Raw genomic sequence first — 6,590 nt, 5'->3', positions numbered from 1 at the left:
TCTTCCCTATGAAGGTGAAGCCTTGTTTGGTGACTGCCTAGTTAATTTGATCTCGGCAGCTCCCGCAGGTAAGTCAACCTTCTTGCCCTATGTTCCCTCCCAACGGATGAAGACGCATCATTATCTGATGCAGTCATTTCGGCCCAATAGATATGCAAGAAGTTAAGATTCCCCTTTCTTTGCAGGTAGAGGAAGGAGAAGAGAGAAGAGGTCTGCATCCTCTTCAAGATCGCAGGAGCAGAGATCATCCTCTGCTTCTGCCAAATCCACTGCATGACGCTGGGGCTCTCTTGCAGGAGCCCGCACCAGTGGGGGCACGTCTAAAACTCTTCAGTCAGTTCTGGATTCATTCGGACATGGACTCGTGTGTTTTACAAATAGTGTCCCAAGGGTACAAACTGGGGTTTCAAGATGTTCCCCCTCACCGATTGATCAAACATTAAGTTACTGTGCTATTCCTGGGTTATATAGCGCTGGGGTATGTGCTGGCATACTCTCTCTCTGTCTCTCCAAAGGGCCTTGTGGGAGAAATGTCTTCAGTAAAAGTATTCCCTGTGTGTGTGGTGTGTCGGTACGCGTGTGTCGACATGTCTGAGGAAGAAGGCTATATTAGAGAGGAGCGGGAGCAAATGAACGTGGTGTCTCCGCCGACACCTGATTGGATGGATATGTGGAATGTTTTAAATGCTAGTGTAAACTCATTGCACAAAAGATTAGACAAGGCAGAAGCTTTGGGACAGTCAGGGTCTCAACCAATGCCTAATCCTATGTCGCAGGGACTGTCAGGGTCTCATAAGCGCCCACTATCCAGATTGTTGACACAGATACCGACACGGATTCTGACTCCAGTGTCGATTACGATGATGCAAAGTTACAGCCAAAATTGGCAAAATACATTTGATATATGATTATGGCAATAAAAGATGTTTTGCACATCACAGAGGAGCCCCCTATCCCTGACAAGAGGGTACATATGTACAAGGGAAAGAAGCCTGAGGTAACCTTTCCCCCCTCACACGAGCTGAACGAGTTATGTGAAAAAGCTTGGGAATCTCCTGCAGATTTCCAAAAGGATTCCCCTTTCCCATCAACGGATAGGTTACGATGGGAATCCTCCCCTTGGGTGGACAAAGCATTAACACGCTTATCCAAGAAGGTAGCCCTCCCGTCCCAGGATACGGCTACCCTCAAAGAGTCTGCTGACCGCAAACAGGAGATTACCCTGAAGTCCATTTATACACATTCAGGTACCTTACTCAGACCGGCAATTGCGTCGGCCTGGGTGTGTAGTGCTGTAGCGGCATGGACAGATACCCTAGATAAGGCTACTATTTTATTGCCCCTGGGGCATATAAGAGATGCTGTCCTATATATGTGTGTATGCAAACTACAGGTGGTGCTGCAGGGCTCACACCCTTTTACTTGTCTTGTAGAGCAACTCTGGAGCTGTTACTGGGTCCAGCTGCTGCAAGAAATCAGCTTGAATGCTTCAGGGGCTTGGGCATGGCCAACATGAGCCCCACACTGATGGGGGTGTATAAAGCGATCTAGGGGTCATCCAAGCGCAACCCCACAAAGGCCGCCATGCCCTGCGTGACCATTTTCTCTTTTCATATGCAGACGAGGGTTGCAGCCAACTATGCCCATTGCTTGGATGACATCACCGTATGCAAATCCGTCTGCTGCAGACCTTTCCCCAGGAATGCTTGTACTAGTTGTTGCATATGGTTTGATGTTTGAGGGTGCTTCAGTATTAGGCAGCCTTCCACCCTCTCATGTTCATCTGAAAATATGTGGTCTCCCTGCAGTTCCCTTGTGCTTCCTCAGTTGAATCTCCTTAACTTGACGGGTGTGTGCTGTGCCCGAGCAGCCGCCCTCCACAGCCCTATCCCAGCACATGCTTTTCTTGCGTATGAGATCTCTTGATCATGAAGATAGTTCTCACAGGGTGAGGTTCATCCATTACATTTTAAAGTAGGAAGGTACAAATTACATATTCAAATTACATATATGTGCTGGATTCAAATGTTTTCCCCCCTTCCTTTCTCAATTGTGCCCATCAGCAGCTATTCTAATGTTGCTGCCAATGGGTGTGACACATTCATTTCTTCTGTGGGGTACACTGGACTCCACAAGGATTCACATTAGGGTGTAGAGTAGGATCTTGATCTGAGGCACCAACAGGCTCAAAGCTTTTGACTGTTCCCAAGATGCTCAGCGCCCCCTCCTCTATAACCTCGCTTCCATGAACAGGGAGCTCAGTTTGTAGTTGGTGCCTTCAGTAGCAGGCCACTTAAGAGGGGGCTGCCTCAGGCAGCCTATTCTTAGCTATTAATTTTGACAAGAAAAGAAGAACTTTTTTTTATAAGAATCTACAAGGGCTCCAGCAGGCTAGGTCTAATAGACATCTTTACTGCAGCTCCATCACTCCCAGCGGCGCAGTATACTCCCGCGCCCTGGTTGCTGGGTCACTGCAGCGGAGGCTCCGGTTTCTTCCTAAGGTCAGTCACACACACACCGCCCTCCGGGATCACGAGGCCGCTGATGAAAGGGAGGTAAGGGACTTCTATGCCCACACTATACCGTGATCCAGCGTGGCTGTAGGGGGCGGGCCATGTGCGCACTGGCGTGGACACTGATTACTGGGCAGCTGCTCCACTAGCCACCAGGGACAGTTAAGGAGCACAGCTCTGGGGGGTTTTCTCTTATATTAACCCCATTTTGTACTACCCGCAGTGCATTGTGATAGGTAATAGAGCCTGATTCAGGTTGGATTGCAATCGCAATAAGCAGTCCAACTGCAAAAATTGCTAAGAGCATACGCATGCGCCTGCATTTTCTGCGGCACCCCGCAGTTAATGCGATCGCCTCTGACTGTCAATCGGTGCTGGGGGGGGGGGGGGTCAGCAACACTCCATTTCCAAGTCGGAGATGAAGCGGTGCGTGGGCAGGGCTTCAAAATGGGGTCGGCAACGGAGAAACAGGAGGCGTGGTCAGAGCGGTTGCATGACATCACATGCAGCAGCTGCGATCACAAAAATGGTGGCGGCTTCCTGCGCACACATACAGTCTGCACCAACAGGAGGCTAACCCATTTTTTATGATCACGCTGAACTGCACTGCGACTGCAATTTCAGCGTGGTCAAGAAGGGAGGCGGCATGCTGGGTGGCCCCAGCATGCGAACCAAAGGATTGCAAATTCTGTTACTTAGCAGAATTTGCAATCCTTACTGAATTAGGCCCATTGATTACAAAATTTATTTGTAAATATTTGAAGTTTTTCTTCAGGGACTAACACAAAAGATGCTTGGGGCTACTAACACATGGGTAAGCCACGTAAAGCTTCCATTGGGTCAGTGGCATCACAACGGGGTTGCGGCCCACACCCGAGTGTCACCCGCCAAGGGGGGTGACACCAAAGTGCCGGCTCCTCTTCAGTGACAGAATATGGGTGTTTCACTGTGACATTACGTGCAACACCCAGTTTCTGTCACTGTGCAGGAGCCAGCACCACTCACACACTAGTCCCCGGGTGCAGCACTCAACCCCCGGGATACCCGGAGCAACAAAATGGAGATTCAGGCCAACAGGCCACACCCCTACCTATGAGACCATGCCTCCATTTTACCATTGCGCTGCTTATCTGCGCGCACTGCATTACAATCTCCCTCGCTTCCTCTCTGGGTGTCACAAATGATAGTGACACCTTTGCCATGCTTGTAGCAGCTGGTCCTAAGATCTACGCCTCCAGCCCTGAGTGTTTGCCCTTGTGACTTGTTGATCATCATAGCGAAGCAGATTCTTACAGAAAACTGCAGGGGCTTAGATTGAAAAGAAAAACATTGACGAACCCATCATTTCAGCAACAGGGTCTGCCACACGGCTGACTGAAATGACTGGTTGGTTTGGACCCCCACCAAAAAAGAAGCAATCAATCTCTCCTTGCACAAACTGGCTCTACAGAGGCAAGATGTCCACCTCATCATCCTCCGATTCCTCACCCCTTTCACTGTGTACATCGCCCTCCTCATAGATTATTAATTCGTCCCCACTGGAATCCACCATCTCAGATCCCTGTGTACTTTCTGGAGGCAATTGCTGGTGAATGTCTCCACGGAGGAATTGATTATAATTCATTTTGATGATCATCATCTTCTCCACATTTTCTGGAAGTAACCTCGTACGCCGATTGCTGACAAGGTGAGCGGCTGCACTAAACACTCTTTTGGAGTACACACTGGAGGGAGGGCAACTTAGGTAGAATAAAGCCAGTTTGTGCAAGGGCCTCCAAATTGCCTCTTTTTCCTGCCAGTATACATACGGACTGTCTGACGTGCCTACCTGGATGCGGTCACTCATATAATCCTCTACCATTCTTTCAAAGGTGACAGAATCATATGCAGTGACAGTAGACGACATGTCAGTAATCGTTGCCAGGTCCTTCAGTCCGGACCAGATGTCAGCACTCACTCCAGACTGCCCTGCATCACCGCCAGCGGGTGGGCTCGGAATTCTTAGCCTTTTCCTCGCACCCCCAGTTGCGGGAGAATGTGAAGGAGGAGCTGTTGACGGGTCACGTTCCGCTTGACTTGACAATTTTCTCACCAGCAGGTCTTTGAACCTCTGCAGACTTGTGTCTGCAGGAAAGAGAGATACAATGTAGGTTTTAAATCTAGGATCGAGCACGGTGGCCAAAATTTATTGCTCTGATTTCAACAGATTGAATCCTGGTTAAGCGAATTAAGGGCTCCATCCACAAGTCCCACATGCCTAGCGGAATCGCTCTGTTTTAGCTCCTCCTTCAATGTCTCCAGCTTCTTCTGCAAAAGCCTGATGAGGGGAATGACCTGACTCAGGTTGGCAGTGTCTGAACTGACTTCACGTGTGGCAAGTTCAAAGGATTGCAGAACCTTGCACAACGTTGAAATCATTCTCCACTGCGCTTGAGTCAGGTGCATTCCCCCTCCTTTGCCTATATCGTGGGTAGATGTATAGGCTTGAATGGCCTTTTGCTGCTCCTCCTTCCTCTGAAGCATATAGAGGGTTGAATTCCACCTCGTTACCACCTCTTGCTTCAGAGGATGGCAGGGCAGGTTCAGGAATGTTTGGTGGTGCTCCAGTCTTCGGCACGCGGTGGCTGAATGCAGAAAGTGGCCCGCAATTCTTCGGGCCACCGACAGCATCTCTTGCACGCCCCTGTCGTTTTTTAAATAATTCTGCACCACCAAATTCAATGTATGTGCAAAACATGGGACGTGCTGGAATTTGCCCAGATGTAATGCACGCACAATATTGGTGGCGTTGTCCGATGTCACAAATCCCCAGGAGAGTCAAATTGGGGTAAGCCATTCTGCGATGATGTTCCTCAGTTTCCGTAAGAGGTTGTCAGCTGTGTGCCTCTTATGGAAAGCGGTGATACAAAGCGTAGCCTGCCTAGGAACGAGTTGGCATTTGCGAGATGCTGCTACTGGTGCCGCCGCTGCTGTTCTTGCTGCGGGAGGCAATACATCTACCCAGTGGGCTGTCACAGTCATATAGTCCTGAGTCTGCCCTGCTCCACTTAACCACGGACATGTGGACTAGTGGACATTGGGTACAACTGCATTTTTTAGGACACTGGTGACTCTTTTTCTGAGGTCTGTGTACATTTTCGGTATCGCCTGCCTAGAGAAATGGAACCTAGATGGCATTTGGTACCGGGGACACAGTACCTCAATCAAGTCTCTAGTTGCCTCTGAATTAACGATGGATACCGGAACCACGTTTCTCACCACCCAGGCTGACAAGACCTGAGTTATCCGCTTTGCAGCAGGATGACTGCTGTGATATTTCATCTTCCTCGCAAAGGACTGTTGGACAGTCAATTGCCTACTGGAAGTAGTACAAGTGGTCTTCCGACTTCCCCTCTGGGATGACGATCGACTCCCAGCAGCAACAACAGCAGCGCCAGCAGCAGTAGGCGTTACACTCAAGGATGCATCGGAGGAATCCCAGGCAGGAGAGGACTCGTCAGACTTGCCAGTGACATGGCCTGCAGGACTATTGGCTCTCCTGTCTAAGAAGGAAATTGACACTGAGGGAGTTGGTGGTGTGGTTTGCAGGAGCTTGGTTACAAGAGGAAGGGATTTAGTGGTCAGTGGACTGCTTCCGCTGTCATCCAAAGTTTTTGAACTTGTCACTGACTTATGATTAATGCGCTGCAGGTGACGTATAAGGGAGGATGTTCTGAGGTGGTTAACGTCCTTACCCCTACTTATTACAGCTTGACAAAGGCAACACACGGCTTGACACCTGTTGTCCGCATTTGTGTACAGGATGCATACCTTCATGTCCAAATTTATCCATCTCATCAGTCGTACCTCAGATTTGCGGTACAGGACTGTCATTGCCAATTTCAGACGTTGCTGTTTGGTCTCTCCACTGCCCAGAGAATTTTCACCAAGGTAATGGTGGAAATGATGGTTCTCCTGCGCAAGCAATGTGTCACAATTATCCCGTACTTGAGCGATCTCATAAAAGCGAGATCAAGAGAGCAGTTGCTGAACAGCGTATCACTTTCACTGAAAGTGTTACAGCAACACGGCTGGATT

Source organism: Pseudophryne corroboree, unplaced genomic scaffold (genome assembly GCF_028390025.1).
Source record: "Pseudophryne corroboree isolate aPseCor3 unplaced genomic scaffold, aPseCor3.hap2 scaffold_2434, whole genome shotgun sequence".
In the NCBI taxonomy this organism is placed as follows: Eukaryota; Metazoa; Chordata; class Amphibia; order Anura; family Myobatrachidae; genus Pseudophryne; species Pseudophryne corroboree.
Note: the sequence above shows the minus strand (reverse complement) of the source record.